Here is a 17148-nt window from a genome sequence, read left to right on the forward strand (position 1 = left end):
TTGTAAAAATATGTAGACGAGAGCTTCTCGTCAGATCTCTGGCAGATGGTGGAGGGCATAAAGCAATTGTATTCCTTCATGCTTTCAAGACTTGTAGAAATCATTTCAATATTCACCAATGTCATATATTTATTTACAAAATTGACTGTCTCGATGTAGCCATGTTAAGGGATTGTGGTCTGTAACTGCCATGAATTTCCTTCCATACAGATAATAATGAAGTTTCAGCTGTGCATATACTATGTCTAGACATTCCTTTTCTGCAGCTGCATAGCATTCTACCTGGACTGGACCCTACATCTGAGATATGCCACTGGGTGTTCTTCCTCCTCTGTGGAAACCTGCCTGAGTAAAGCCCCAACCCCACGGTTTGATGCATCCACTTGAACAACAAATACTTTGCTGTAATCTGGACTGGGTAAAACAGGGTGTCCCCCAAAAGGTCCTTTAAACTTCTGGAATGCCTTCTCACATGCTGGGGTTCACACTACCTTATCTGGCCTGTTTGTCCTTGTCAGGTCTGTGAGGGGATCAGCGATGCTGCTATAATGGGATACAAACATTCTGTAGTACCCTGCTGTCCCTAAGAATGCTCTCATCTGCTTTTTGGTAACAGGGGCAGGCCATGTCTGAATGGCTTCCACATTCACAGGTTCTGGTCTGATCTTACCACTCCCAACTCTATGTCCCAGATAGGAGACCTCTGCCATACCCACCTGATGCTTACTGAGCTTAATGGTCAACCCTTCCCTTTGTAGTCTGCCCAACATCTCCCTGACATGCTGAAAGTGATCTTGCAAAGAATGGCTGTAGATGGCAATATCATCCAGGTAAGCAAGGGCAAAATCTCTTGCTCCTGCTAGGATATGATCTACAAGATTCTGGAAAGTTGCTGGGGCATTTTTCATCCCAAAGGGCATCTTTGTGAATTCATACAAGCTGGAAGGAGTCACAAAGGCTGACCTCTCTCTAGCATTAGAAGTCAAGGACACCTGCCAGCAACCCTTGGTAAGATCACCAGTGGTAAGATACTTAGCCGCATCCAGCTTCTCTAGAGATTCATCTGTCCTAGGCATCAGATAAGCATCTGAATCTGTGTGACTATTTAATTTCCTGTAGTCCACACAACACCTCGTGCTACCATCCTTCTTTGGTACCAGCACTGCTGGGGTGGTGCAGGGATTACTAGACTCCTGGATTACCCCAAGTACCAACATTTCCTGTATCTCCTCTCTCAGAGTCTGTTGACTCTCTCAGGCACCCTATAAGGGTCCTGCTTAATAGGCCTTTGGAGTGCTGTATCCACATGACACTGCACCAGGTGGGTACATCCTGGTTTCTCAGTTAAGAAAACTCCTGTAACACTGCTTGGATTTCTTGAATCTGGGTAGGGGATAGCTGCTGGGCATTGCTACCCTTTCCACTGAGCTATCAGTCCGGGCCTCATTGAGTAGATCAGTCACCAGATCCCCTCAGACTCCTCCTGCCATCTACTGCAAATACTTAGCACCAGGGCCTCTCTATCATGGTAAGGTTTCATCATGTTAACATGGTACAGTTTGTGCCCCTGCCTCCTGCCTAGCAGTAATACCATGTAGATAATATCACTGATCTTCCTTACCACTTTGACGGGTCCCTCCGAAGCTGCCTGCAGCTTGATGTATCTAACAGGAATGAGAACCATAACCTGCTGCCCCACAGCATATTCTCTAGCTCAAGCATTCCTATCATTTCACACCTTTGCCTGCTGTTGAGCTTCTGCCAGATTCTCCTTCGCCACACCCATGAGTTTCCTGAACCTTGTCCTGAGGTGTAAGACAAATGCTGCAACAGATTCCTTATGGGATTCATACTCTCCCTCCCACTCATCACAAATCAAATTTAAAGGTCCCTCACCCTATGCTCATACAGCAACTCAAAGGATGAAAAACCTGTGGATTCCTGGGGCACCTCTCCATAAGCAAACAACAGATGCAGCAAATATGTGTCCAACTCCCTCTTAAACTGGTCTGCAAATGCCAGTGGCATGGTCTTTAGTGTAGAGCTTAACCTCTTCACAAGACCATTAGTCTGGGGATGGTAGGGAGTAGTCTTTAGGTTCTTCACCCCACAGCACTCCAACAGACAAGCCATCAGGTCTGACATGAAATTGGCACCTCCGTTAGTCAGTATTTCTCTTGGAAACCTCCCCTGCTGAAAATCTCTAACAAAGCATTTGCCACTTTTTCTGCTTTAATGGAGGACAGAGCCACTGCCTCAAGTTATCTAGTAGCATAATCTAATACCACTAGGATATACGTCTTCCCTGTTGAACTTGGCATACTCAGAGGTCCCACAATATCCATAGCTATCCTCTGAAAAGGCTCCTGAATCAGAGTGAAAGGCACCAAAGATGCTTTCACCTTGCCTCCTACCTTGCCTACCTTGTGGCACTGCTCTCAGGTCCTGAAGTACCCTGTTACTTCCCTGGAAATCCCACGCCAATAACAGTTCTGCATAATACATCTCTTGGTATGCTTTATGCCCATATGACCTGCAAAGGGAATGTCATGGGCTATGGCTAGAAGTGCCAGATGGTAGGCTCTGCACACTACCAACTGCTGTATTCTCTCATCTTCTAGCCCTCTGTCAGGTGTCCACTCTCTATACAGTAACCCTTTGTCCCAGTATGCAGATTCCCCTTTCCCTTGAATATCAGAGAGCTGAGCATGTCTCAGCTCTCTCTTTGCAACCCTTACCAGCTCCCCTTCAACAGGAAATCTGGTATCCTCTGACAGCAGTATCTCACTGTCAGCCTGGGTACTACTACTCACCTCTGCCCTTGCAGTCAATCTGTCCAAGCGAACATCAGTACCCACCAGCAGCTGTGACTCACCTTCAATCTCATTAATACAAGGTAGCACCATCTCTCGAGTAACCACCTCATTAGTCCTGGCATCAGGTGTGCAGTCTGTCTGTGTCCCACCCAGACTACCAGACCCACATGCTTGTCTACAAGCGTGATTGCATGTAACTGCATGCACACAAGATATTGCATTATAAAAATCATTCCTTATTAAGATATCTCCAAGGATATCCTCAAACAGACCTACTTGCTTGCTTTCCTTTCCACCCTCCCACTCAAGGGGAACCCTAACCAAGAGTATTTGAAATGGGGTCCATCATAATGCTCTGACTGGAGTAGACTGCCCAAGCAAGTAGTGCTCCTCTTTAACCATTGCAGGCTTTACAATTGTTAGGTCAGAGGCTGTCTCTCTATTAGCAGTGGCTTGTTTACAATCTACTAAGATAGGATATAACCTCTTGTGTTAGTTTGTTACCATTGTTGTCTCCATACAATTTACAACTGGCATACTGGCATTCCTACTTACTGGTTCCCCTCTTTTTTTTCCATGCCTTGCTTCTGTGGACATCTGTATACTACATGCCCCCACTGGTTACATTGAAAACATTTAAACCTTGATCCTGGCCATGTACCTAATGTAGTGGCTTCCCCTCTTACTGGTAGACTATGGATTCCCTTGGACCCATGTGCAGCACTGTGTATCCCTTTCCTGTGCAATGATGCCCTGCTTCTAAGGTATAGGTTTCCTTTTTCCCCAACTGATCTGCAGTATTGAGGTATTGCATTCCCTATCTGCCAACCAGATTCTCATGTCCTCGGGTAAAGTGCTAATGGTGTGTTCCCTCATCAAAAGGTTGGTCAGCCCTTCCAAAGCGGTGACCTGGCACCCATTCACCCATCTATGAAAATAAGTGCTTATCTCAGCAATATATTAGCACCCACTTTCATCTGCATTGCGTCTGTACTCACAAAACTTTTTTTTCTGTAAGCTTCAGGTGTTAACTTAAAACACTCTAACAAACAATTTTTAACATAGGTTTATAGGTTCATAGATTGGTACTAGGCTATCGGCCCTATGGCCTATTCAAGCCTAGCCATAAGGCTAGTAACAGTTTTATAATTTAAGCAACCGGTATCAGACAATTTAGAAACAGCAGCCACAGCTTTACCATGGAGTAAGGGGGACAGGAACCATACCCAGAGCCCTTGGTCAACATTATAATGTTTACATACCCTTTCAAAAATATGAATAAAAGCATCAAAATTATCACCCTCTGTAAATTGTGGAAGAAATTTACTGACTTTTATTGCTTCTGGGGTTCAGTTACTCCTTTCTCCATTACCTCCATGACCCTGGCAAAGAGTCAGCATCTCCTTTTCATGTTGCCTCTGCTTCTCATTTTCTTCAGCTTTCAGATAGCTCAGTTTTTCTGTTCATCGAATTCCATTTGTTTCTCCAGCCACAGTCTCTCTGCTGATTCTAGTTGCAAACATTTGGCCTCCAATTCAAGTCTCTTTAAAAACACAGAAACAGCAAAACAAACTAAATAGATAAAAATGCTGGCAGGCAGAGTTTCGCAGGCACAAATCACTCAGGTGATGATAAAACAAAGGTGTATCTAATGATAAAATTCCACAAGAAAAACAAATAAATGTGAGCGCTTTCATTAAACAAATGTTAACTTCATCAGACACCATTAAAATGTATGACAACCATTGATATACATATAAAAACACTCTGATTGGGTAAGCAAAGAGAGGCAGCTAGCTAAGCAACACTGAGATAGAACATTAATTAACCCCTTGATGACTGTGTTACACTTGAAACTGTTACATCTTAAATACAACTAAAACTTGTAATTAAAAGATAAATTATTAGTCTCATACTTGTGTCATAAATTATTCTAAATAGGATAAAACTAAAACCAAAGTCATTTTTTAAAATATCATGTTAAATATTCACATAATGCTAAAATGTTTCCCAAAGCAAAATACATACAAAAGTGCTTGTGCTTAACAAATGTTTTAAGATATTTTGTTCCTTTCTAGGGCTTTTAATTTCAGTACAGGAGAGATGGACATCCTGCCATTTATCCCTGGCCATCTATCTGCCTGTAATAAGATTTGCCACCTTAACTTCTTTAACTCTAACTGAAGTCCCCAAGGATTTTTGTCACTGATATCTACATGGTCTATTACATAAATGTGAAATTATGGCCAGTGTTGTCTTGAATATGCCTCGCTAATGCATTGTTAATATTATTCTTTCGTATGGCATAGTTTTGTTCATAAATTCTGGCATTAAATTTCTTTTCTGTTTTGCCTACATAAAATGCAAGTTATTGTTCACATGTGGCCATGTAGACCACTGCCTTGGAGTGACAGTTATATTTACCTTTTACATAATGGTCTGTACCATTCACTGTAAATTTGCTGCCCGGTTTCACCTTGTGGCACCAGTTACAAAACTCACATTTGTAGATCCCTACACGTCCTGTTCTAGTGCAGTAAGAACCTTTCCTAAGAAGGTCTTTTAAGTTTGAGCCCCTTTTGTATCTAACTATAGGTCTTTCTCCTATTTGTGCCCTGATGTTCAAGTCATCCATTAAAATGTCCCAGTTCTATAAAAAATGGACATCAAGTGGTATGAGTCAGAGTTGAATGTAAGCACCATAGATCTGCAAAAAGTACTTTTTTCCAACTCAGGTCTCCCCTCTTCAACTTCAGAGGGGCTGTTGTCTAGTGTGTTTTCCCCAACTATGGGCTTAAAATGCCCTACTCTTCTTTTAACTATCACTTCCTGCATAAGTTCATTAAGCAAGTCTGCTGGGTACACCCTCCTCAAGAACATAGTTTTTAAGTTGTCGCATTCTAAAAGAAGATCTTCTTCTCTGGAGATCATACGGGCTGCTCGACCTAATTGCCCTTTAACTACTGACCTGTTTTGATGTTTGGGGTGGGAGCTAGTGTAATGCAGGAACAAGTTTGAGTAGGTCTCTTTCCTATGGATCCTAGTAGCATACTTTTCATTATGTGTGTCTTTGTATAAGTGGACATCAACATCATTCATATGATCCAGGTTAATCACCCAAGTGAATTGCAGGAATGTAGTGGTGGTGTTAAAGTATCTCAAAAACTCTTCTAAATCAACCAGTGACCCATTCCATATCAAGCTGATATCATCTTGATATCTATAATACAGTTTGACCTTAGAATAGTACTGAGGCTGAAATACATAATTTCTTTCCCAATATGCCCTTACCATGTTTGTAAATGCCCCACCACACGCTGAACCCATTGCCACTCCTATGGTCTGCAAAAATTACCTGCCATTAAAGGAGAAATAGTTGTTTCTTAAAACAATTTCTAATAATTCCAAAATTAGGTTAATTTTCTCCTGGTTAACTTTGTATGACAACAGTAGGTCACCCACCCAGTCAAGAACAATTTCTTGTGGGATGACCATATACAGGTCATTTAAATCTATAGTGAACATGATGTCACTTGCATCATACCTGGCTGTGTTCACTTGTTCTAAAAAAGCCCAGGAGTCTTTACAAATTTGGCTTTCATTACGCAATGTTTTCTTCAGCTCATGGTCTAAAAATCGGGCACAAGCAGTGGTAATGGAGTGTCTTCCATCCACTAAGGGCCTCATAGGTGGATCTGAGAGGCTCCTGTGGATCTTGGGAATACCAAAGAACACTGGTATCCTTGGGATAATGATGTTAAGATAATTATGTAAGGAAAGGTCAATTCTTTCTAGAAATATGTCAGTGTGTCGGCTGTAGAATTTTCTATATGCTACATTTAATTCATTAAGGGACACTTCCATGTAATTTTCTGTGTCTAACATAGCCAACATTTTGTCACTGTATGTGGAAAAGTCCATGATTACAACCCCTCCCATTTTGTCAGGTTCCATAACCCTGACGTCATGTTCTTGCAGTTCCAATAAACAATCATGTTCACTTTGGTTCATGCTGTGAAGTGTTTGAGCTGGCCTGTATTTGTTCTTATTTAGATTATACAGATCTAGTTCACAAACTTTTTCATACATTGCTAATTTTGGGTGCAAAGGGAGGTTGTAAGTAGACCTGATCTTAAAAATGATGCCTTCACTGACATTAGTTTGGGAGGTAGTACCATGTAGTAAGGTCAAATTCAACTTTCTTAAATAAGGTTTCAGATATAACATAGTGTCTACAACATTAAATCTCTAACCAGGTATAAAAGACATTCCCTTAGACAATAAATCAGCTGTAGTTTCATTTATACATAAAGTAGAATAATTGTGTACTGAAAAGTCTTTTTGGTGGTTAAAAACCACTGTATAGGTACCTGCTTCTTGAACAGAGCCCACTGGTGTTGGAGTGCTTACATTAATGAAGGAGTCATTAGCATTAACATGGTGACCAGAAGGTACTAGTGGAGATGCTAAGCTCTCCATTTCCTGTTCTTTGGCCTGGTCCCCTGAAAAACCTGTGGTTGGTAGCTACCTTGTGGTTGCTGCTTATTATTGTAATGGCTTTTGTTCCTAATTCTTACACTTCTCCTGAGTACTGGAACTACAGCATCATAGTTTAAAATCACATTGTCAGTCTTTTCAAACCTACATTCATCATTGCCAGTTACTTCAGGAGGGTGTGATAATTGCTTGTCACTTTCCCCTCGTGGGGCTTTAAATTTTTTGTATGAACCAGGAGGTTTAGTTTAGGCCACACCATTAGCATAGTCCTTAACATCCTTGTCCAGCTTGTTCAGTTTACCAGCTTTCAGTTTTGTTATCTGCTGTTCTGCTTTATGTATAAATGAAACTACAGCTGACTTTTATATATCCACAGTAACATCAGAGTTCAAAACCTCAGGAAATACTTAAAACAACATTCCAGGACAGCCTCAAATACATAAAGAAAAATTTCTAAACTAAACTTCACTATATTCCTGACTGAATCTAAGAGAATTACTATAATCTAAGAACTTACTAACAGAGCAAGTGAGATATGGTAATTGGATCTTCTAGTTGTTGTCAGGTCCAAGGCAAAATACAGAATGCTCTGCCTCATTAAGAGACTTCCCAAATTAATATTTCAAATATTACTGCTGGGATAACTTGCAGAATGACATAATTTATTGACATCTAGCTGCTGGTTCCCAGGCCAACAACCATTGATGAAGCTGGCAGAATTTAGCTTCTACTTGTAAAATATGCAGAGAAGAGCTTCATGTCAGATCTCTGGCAGATGCTGGAAGTCATAAAATAATTGCATTCATTCATGCTTTCAAGACTAGCAATTACTTCCCCCTAAAGACAATACAGAAGGTTTTCTAGTACAGACATTGTGTCTCTTGCTGTATTGAAATCTGAAAGATACCCCCCAGGATTCATTAAGCTCCATGCAGAAATAGTACTACTCCTTCATGGAGCAGATTATGCCCGTGTAGAGCAGCAGTGCGCCTTGCTTATTAATGAAGGTGTGCTGCTGTATGCTCTACACAGACACAATCCATATATGAGGGCAATGGACAGAAAACGCCCCCTGCGCTCAGAAACGTACGGCACTTTCTAAGCTGTACTGGCATAATATTAGAATGTATCTCTAATATTATGCCAGTATTTTAGTGTCTGTGGACACTGAAACATAAAATAAATAATTTCAGTGTCCACGGATACTGAAATAAAACTGGCAAACAGGAAAGCAATACAGGAGGTGTGCCACAGCTTCTGTGACACACCCTCTGTATTGCTTAAGCACCGTACAGCACTTCGGCAGACAGCAAAAGCAGGAAATGTGTGCAAATGCACACTGTACCTCTCAAATGTACATATTTTCCCAGAATGTCCAGATCTGCATACCTCTCAACCTCTTAATGCCAAACATTTGGACAAAGCTCAACAAAATGGGGGGACAAATAGGTACATATTTTAAATATTGCTCTTATAAACTAAAAGAAAGTTGTTAGAGAGTAACAGGGTTTGTTTTAACATTCTGAAAGATTTGAAGTCTGAAACTCAAATGCATGTCATTATTTAGTGACTTCAATCCTGAGATCATCCCAGTGATTCGCCAGGAAAAAAGAGGAACAGGCCAAAAATATGATCGAAAACTCTGGACATTCTGTGAAAATCTGTACAGTTGAGAGGTATGCAGATCTGTGCCTCAAATTATTGGTCCACAGTTCAGAACATGATGGTGATCTGGCAAATTAGTAGAAAAGCATTAACAGTGAAGTGGAAAATGTGAGACATTTGAGTTCCAGACATTATACCTTCAGAAAAGTCATGTTACATCAAAGCCTGTTAGTCTATCAACTTTCTAAGTTTTGTAAGAGCAATACACAGATAAGGGTGCAGAAAGCAATGTGCAAACTCCTACAGTAAATAAAAATAAAACACATATGTATTTTTTTTTCTGTCCACAATAAAGTTTAAGTGTAGTTGAGCTGGAGTGCGCATTGTGCAACTATGCTCAGCCTAGCTTACACATCCCATTGAGCTAAATACAAATATATGGCCAACACAGTGCAAAGTGAAATAGCATAGTGGTTACAGCTTTCACTTAACAAGCAGGCATTCATGGTTTGAGTTCCCATTCAGTCCATTCATTTTATCTGTTAAAACAACACAAAAATATATTTTATCAGTAAGTAGTGAATAATATATATATATATTTGTTAATCAGAGTAGTGTAGCAAGTTCAAATGTGAGGCGCCAGTGTAGTACAGATGTATAGAAACACAAGTGTCCCATACAGCATAGCCACAAAATAATGTATGGTAATGAAAGCACATAGGGGGATGTTATGGAAGATAGCCATACATATCATAATATGTCATTTTTGAGGAATCAACTCCCACTATGCTGAAGGAAAGCTGAACAATGCTAACTTGTGCTCAGATATTCTTATCCTGTATAAGCATTACTGACATGCAAATTCTAAGCAAGAATTAGCATAGGTAAGTGGATTTGTGCACTGGTAAGCAGTTCATAGCATCTATCCATCTAACCAATGCATATACCAGCTAAGCGGGTTTGCCCAGTGCTTAGCTTAGCATATTCAAAACCATCCAATCACAGCAAAGGGTGGGAAATCAGCCATATTTAAACCTCATAGGTGGAAATACAGTCATAACCGGTTGTAGCTCCCCACTGTAGGCACTATAGCTGGTGTTGGACAGGGTATGTGCTTTCAGGCATAGTGCTGGGGCATACAGGAGTCCAGGGTCATGGTTGGACTCCTTGTAAAAAAACATGATCTGAGACTGCTGCAGGACCAGTACCAGGGCTCCCAATACAAAGCAGATGCTTGGAAAAGTCTCACCCATGATCTCACCAGTGCCACTGGCATCCCTCAGACTGGTGAGCACATCCAGCACCACTTTGCCAACTTGAAGCAAAGGAAGAGGGAGCTCTTGGACCAGTGTGTCCAAGATGCATGGCAGAAGGATGTCTCAGGCATGTGTAAGTATTAATATCAATAAGTGTTTACCAAAGTACAGCCTGTGTATGTGATGGACATGTATGCATAAATGTTTCTCTATCTTCTTTACATATTCAGCTGAGCAGAAGCCCATACAAGCAGGCTGCTAAGGCTGCATTGCAAAGCTGGTGAGCAACAATCTAGCTTGTAGTATTCATACCAAATAAATATAAAGGAGTAGAATGTCACCTTGCGGTATTAAAAAAAATGGTTTGTACTGAATAAACCAGATAATATTACTGTAATAGTCTCGTATAGATTATATATAAATAAAACTGTAACTACCTGTCAATAAAATTCAAAGCCCTGGACTGGTTGTGTTTACTTTGGTATTGTATGAAATGAAATGTGTACAGGTTATGCATAGCAACTATAGCTCTGAAAGCATTAAACAATCAAGTCTCATCTGACAAAGTTAGTGCCTTTGTAATACACGAGATTAACTGATATGAAATGTTCATGCACTAAGATCTGATACCTGAATAGTAAAGTTGTGTTAACCACTGTTTACCACATTGTGCTATGTCAAAAGTTATGTATAGGAATGTATGTATAAGAATGTTGTAATTACAAGGTCAGATTGTACAACCAAGAGAGTATTAGACAGAAAACATTCAAGGAAGAAACAGCAGTTTCTCAATAGCTTGTTCTGATGAAACATAAAACCTTTTGTTGTATGTTATGCACAAAGAGGCACGGTTTGAATCCTAGGAGTGATAGTAAGCTGTATGCATAATTTCTCCTATGATTTTGTAAATATGTGTAGAAACAGTCAGGTAGTATTAACAGAAATTTCCTCCACAGTTCTACCAGGTAAGAAAAGGTATAAAGTAGCTATAAGAAAGCTATAGTTCTACTGTGTCCAGTACCCATGGTCCAACTCCAAGGCTGCAAATAACAGCAAGATAAGTACATACACCAAGTGGACTCCCCCAAGAAATGTTCAAAAGCGTCATGCTGTCACAGGTCCCTGCTGCCAACAACCAGGGTGACAGATAGAAATCAAGGCAGAGTATGGCAGTAGCGCGCACACACACACACACACACACACACACACACACACACACACACACACACACACACACACACACACACACACACACTATGAGTGCACATATGTAACCCTGACTATGTGAATTTGGGTAGAAACAGTCAGGTAGTGTTAACAGAAATTGCCTCCACAGGTCTGCCAGGTAAGAAATGGTATAAAGTAGCTATAAGAAGGCTGTAATTATAGGTTGTGTACAAACATACCATTGCCCAACCCCAAGGCAATAGGTTGTTGTAATAATACCTGTAGAGTAATGATTAGAGCAATGATCATTAAAGCTGTAAGCATTGCAAGAATCTACATTTGTTAATTGACATCTCTCTCTCTCTCTCTCTCCCCCAACTTATCTTCTTCAGTAATCTAAACACATAAATGAATGGGTATGTTTTCCACCAAACCTACCATTGGGACATGTGCTCTATTCTTCTACAAAGATTGAAATGTTTTCAAATTAATGTTCCCTGTTTAAATACTATCATTGGTGGTCTGTTGCTATAAATGTAACCTGCATGCCGATGTAATGCCCACTGTGGTTCCATATATGCATGTGTTCTGTTTGCTATGCAAATGTTCCAAATCTGTTGTTTTGGGTTAATGGAGTACTCATGCATGCCTTTATAAGTATTATGGAATGTGTTTTTGATGACTAACCAACATGTTCAAAAACTGCAACACCATAGCATGTCTGGAAGGCCAATTCCAGCATGGCACTGAGCCTCAGCACATTTGGGACCCACCCCGGGACCTCCTCATCTGCTACTCCTGCACCACCTTTGGGTGGATCTGCCTCATGGGATGGAGTTCATCCCCCCACAGGTGCAGGCACAGACAGGAGCTTGTCACCCGAAACCAGGTCCAGGGTCTGGTGTGTAGGGAACTCAGCAAAGAATTGGGAGATCTGCTACACCAGCTTGAGGGCCGCATAGTGAATTTAGAGGGTCAGCCTGCCCCTCCTGCTTAATTAAGCATTGAGGAAGGGTGTATAACCTGAAAGCTTTGCATGTTACATAAAGGCTTTTTTCTTCTCAATGGTGTGAGTTAATCTGTTAACAATGGGCAGACATACACAGGCTTCTCACATGTACAGTTCATCTCAGAATGTACAGGCTCAGGACTCACATCTATGGCCTCTTCCCTGACATGTCTGTGGGTCTACTACATCACTGGGATGGTAGCAGGAATGAAGGCAAGAAATAATGATACTAAATACATCTGAGCCTTATTGACATCTGGACAAAGCCTGTCATCATTTGGGGACAGAGGCACAAACACAGGGGTATATTGAACATATTGCTGTCATAAACTGAGACAGTTGCAGATGTTACTAGGTTTGTTGTAACATATCCTTTATGAGGAATATGAAGTCAGTAATACCAATAGACACGAGTATTTGCTGACAGCATTCCCCAGAGTCCACGGCTGATTTACCAAGGACACTGACTGTCTCGGGAACAGGCAAAACATAACAGAAAAACATGTGGCCAGTCTGTGGACAGTGTGCCAGTGGAGAGGTATGTCAGAAACATATCACTTTCAGTCATGAAGTGACTGTGCAATAAGGAACCCTGTCAATCTATCAATCCGCCATGTGTACATCAGCACTGATGACATAGAATCTGTTCACAATTCTGGGGATATGTCCCCCATGTTGTTGGGCTGCCTACACATGTCCTGTCCTGTGATGTATTATCACCTATTGTATGTGAATCTGTAGCCCACCACCTCTGTATTGTCCCTCACACAGGCAAGGAAAAGGAGCAAGGCCCACATTAAGAAATGTCCCATATGTTGGAACTAGCAGCAGTGTCCAGGCCCATAGCACAATACTATGTGTGCACCTACATATTTATATGGACTTAGCAATACCCAACATCTGCACATCTGTACAGAGGACAGAGAGAAAGTAGATAACCAAAAGGTTATGAATTGGGATTAATGTTTTGAAGGATAGAAGTCTGAAACTGAAAGGATTGCCATTACTACATGACAGCAGTCCTCAATGACATGTCCAAAAACCATAGTAGTCTACAGCTAATATCATACTATCACATCAATATCCAATAGGAGATGCATAGAAACATACAGCTCAAACACCAAGAACAAGATAGTACTCAGAGTCCCAGCTTTTCATGCAGGGGTGAATGGTTCAAGTACTACAATCTGCAATCTACTTTTACTTGGAAAACACTGTTAAAAGTACTAACTTAATAATACAATATGTGTTAAACAATTTTTGTCAGCCAGTGCACTGTAGCTGGTGTAACATGCAAATGTGATGGCATATAACCTGTGATACTATCCATGTATAAAACAAATAAAAAGATTGTTGTACTACCCATGTGTGCCCAAATGTCCCATACAGTATAGTCACACCACTTGCTACTGTAATGACAGGACATAGAAACATGTTATGTACAGGAAATTAAATACACTTATTAAATGTGTCATTACCCTGCTATTTTATCTGACTGGAATGTGATCAATGGTTACCAGGGCTGAACTATGCTTATCAGGTTTCAGCATTGCTTAAATGTAAATGCTAAGCAGATTTGAGCACTGGTAACCAAAGCCTACATGGTGTAAGTGCCTATTCGTTTAACTCTATGTTAGCACCACTTGCCATTGTGCAAACCCACACAAACATGTTTAAAGCTGCTCAAAACTGTGTTAATCCCTCTGTATCCAACAGTCCTTGTTCTGCCTAGCAACAAAATAAAAAGCCCTTGCAGGTCTTGAACCCAGCACCCTGCACACCACAGTCATAGCAATTTACCAGCAAGCCATCTGAGATAGATGACTTTAGGAAGTTTTCTCAAACATACCCTACTTTACAGCCAGTTTACAATAGGGAAGAGACACTGTGCAATTAGGAAGAATTGGTATCTACATATATATATATATATATATATATATATATATATATATATATATATATATATATATATATACATACATATATAGATACCCACAACTTGGGATCCCTCACATAATCCCCTACAAGCATCTATGAGGGCAGAAATGCAAAAGACACTGACGACAATCACAAAAGCCTTTGATAGTTACATCAACAACCTCCACAGCATTAAACACAAGTGCTGTGAGTTACTGCACTACTGCACAATGCTAAATCCTATCCTGAAATGACAGATATTGGCCACAGTCTTGGCAACACATTCAGTGCCAGCTTTACCCCTCTCTCTCCCCACAAGTGTACAATCACAATGGCAGATGAATGACAAGGCACCCAGCAGTACTGCAGGCCAAGTTAGACCTGCATTGTCCACAGGCAAGAATAGAGCTTCCACGGGACACCAACATATCCATGGCTGTGTTCTACATGACATACAAAGTGACCTTGGACCAAATCTGTATGCCCTGGTCAGTCACAGCGTCACCTCAGACTTTGTCCCTCAAACATGGCACACTGCTACAGTCATCCCTCTCCATAAAGGGGTAGCATCTACAGACCCTGTGGATTATTGTCCCCTTAGCCTAACACATCTACTATGTAGGGGTATGGTCGGCATCATCAGAGATCTGATTGACCACAATGTAGGTGATCTCTTAACTATGGACCCACACTGTTTGGCTTTGTGAATGACAGATCATGCCTGCTCAACCTGGTTGATGTCTTTCACTGAGTCACCAGGGCTGTGTATGACAGTAAGACACTGCATAAAGCCTACATCAGTCAGTGAGGGATTATTGATAAACCCCACAAACTAGGCATTAACCCATATATCATTGTTTGTTTTGCAAATTGGTTCACAGAACACACAAGTATGACAGTGGCAAACTCCAGGTCAGACTGGCAAGCAGTCACAGGTGGAGTCCTACATGGAGCAGTACTGGGTAGTGTCCTGTCCAGCATCTACTTCTCAGGAGTCCAGCCAAACACAGAGGTACTCTGGCTGACCAAGTTTACAAAGAACTGAAAGCTGGGAGCTATCATTAACTCCAAAAGTGATGCACATGTCCCACAGAAAGACCTCAATGAGACCACTGAGTGGTGTGGAAATCATGGCCAGAAGCTTGACACCACAATATGCATCTCATCCCTCTTGGTAAAACACTCAGTTCCCAGTAAGCACCACACCGATGGGAGCCCAATTAACACTGTATGCATTATAATAGATCTGGGGACACAGCTTGGTAGCAACTTCTCCTTCAATCACCACATTGCCACTGTGGTCAGGACGTCCTTCTATATGGCACATTGCATTACCAAGGGTTTTGCATCCAGGAAGACAGAGGTAATGATCTCTGTATACTCTTCCCTCATTAGACCACTCCTCAAATATAATGGCCCATTTGCCATGTACCTCACTAGACACCTTCTACAGCTGGGATGACACAAGAGCACCTCACAAAGGGGTACCTAAGCATTAAACACACATCCTAAACAGACTCAGCAGACCCAAGCTATACTCTGTGTCATATCACCTAATTAGCAGCTACCTGTGCATTACAGAACCATGTCTGACCCAGCTGGTTTAGAAATGCTACATATAAATCCATCTACACTACACAATGTAGAGACCTCTACCTCAGTACCACAATCACCACAACATGCCTTGTGGGACAGGTCCCTCACCAAGAGACTGCACATGCCCTGGAATACACTTCCTTTACAGGTCATGCAAAGCAACTAGCTGACCCTGTTCTAGAGAAATCTTGATGAGTGCATGGTTAATAGTTCAACCCAAGGATCACTGCAGTGGCTAGACTTGATACAGGCACTGGGACATAACATTGGGTGGCACAATGGCAGGGCCCTTCTATGTGCTAGGCTTGTTAAGCCTCCTGGGTCATTACCTGCTTATGAACCTATAAAGGGAATGGCATCAGCAGTTGAGATAAAGTAGTGCAGTGGGTGTTTAACCTATCAAAATCATTTGTCCTACAAATAGACACGCATACACACTTGCAAGACGTGAGATGAGAACCCCTACCTAACTAGTGATTTGTATCATAGTGTTACACAGTTACCACACATGCTACAGAGCTTACTGGGCTGTGAGTTAGCCAAATGTGCTGATATGGGGAATGACATTGGCAGGACTGATAAAGTAGGGCAGTGGGTGGGAAACATATCAAAATACTTCTACTTACAAGCATACATACCCACACACACATTTGCCGGAAGAGTAGAATCCCTGCCAAACTAGTCATTTGTACTATAGTGTTAAGCATTTCTCAGACACACTACTGAGCTTACAGGGCTGACAGCTGGCCAAGGTTGCTGATAAGGCACTGGCATCATCTGGACTGATAAGGTGGGGTACTGTGAAGTGTTGTGGGTTGAAATGGCATAAAACTGTTTCAACTATAAACAAACAGACAACTCCCTCACACACAACTGTCACACACACACACACACACACACACACACACACACACACACACACACACACACACACACACACACACACACACATTTCTAAATTTGCCAGGACTGTGATTAGAACTCTTACCTAGCTAGTTATTTGTAGTATTGTGTTCTGTGGTTATCCCACTCACCACAGAGCTTATGAAGCTGAAGCCTGACAGCAGACACTTCTAAGATGACTGATATCTACAGGACTGCTAAAGTGGGGAAAGGGGAGGTGTACTGGGTTTGAATGAACCCAAAAACTTTTAATTGTGAACACACACACACACACACACACACACACACACACATGTTTGCATTTGCCAAGACTGAGATTAGAAATCCTACCTATCTAATTATTTGTACTATCTTGCTATGTAGTTATCACATGCACCACAGA

Source organism: Protopterus annectens, chromosome 4.part0, assembly GCF_019279795.1.
Source record: "Protopterus annectens isolate FY-2018-M chromosome 4.part0, PAN1.0, whole genome shotgun sequence".
NCBI classification, from domain to species: domain Eukaryota; kingdom Metazoa; phylum Chordata; order Ceratodontiformes; family Protopteridae; genus Protopterus; species Protopterus annectens.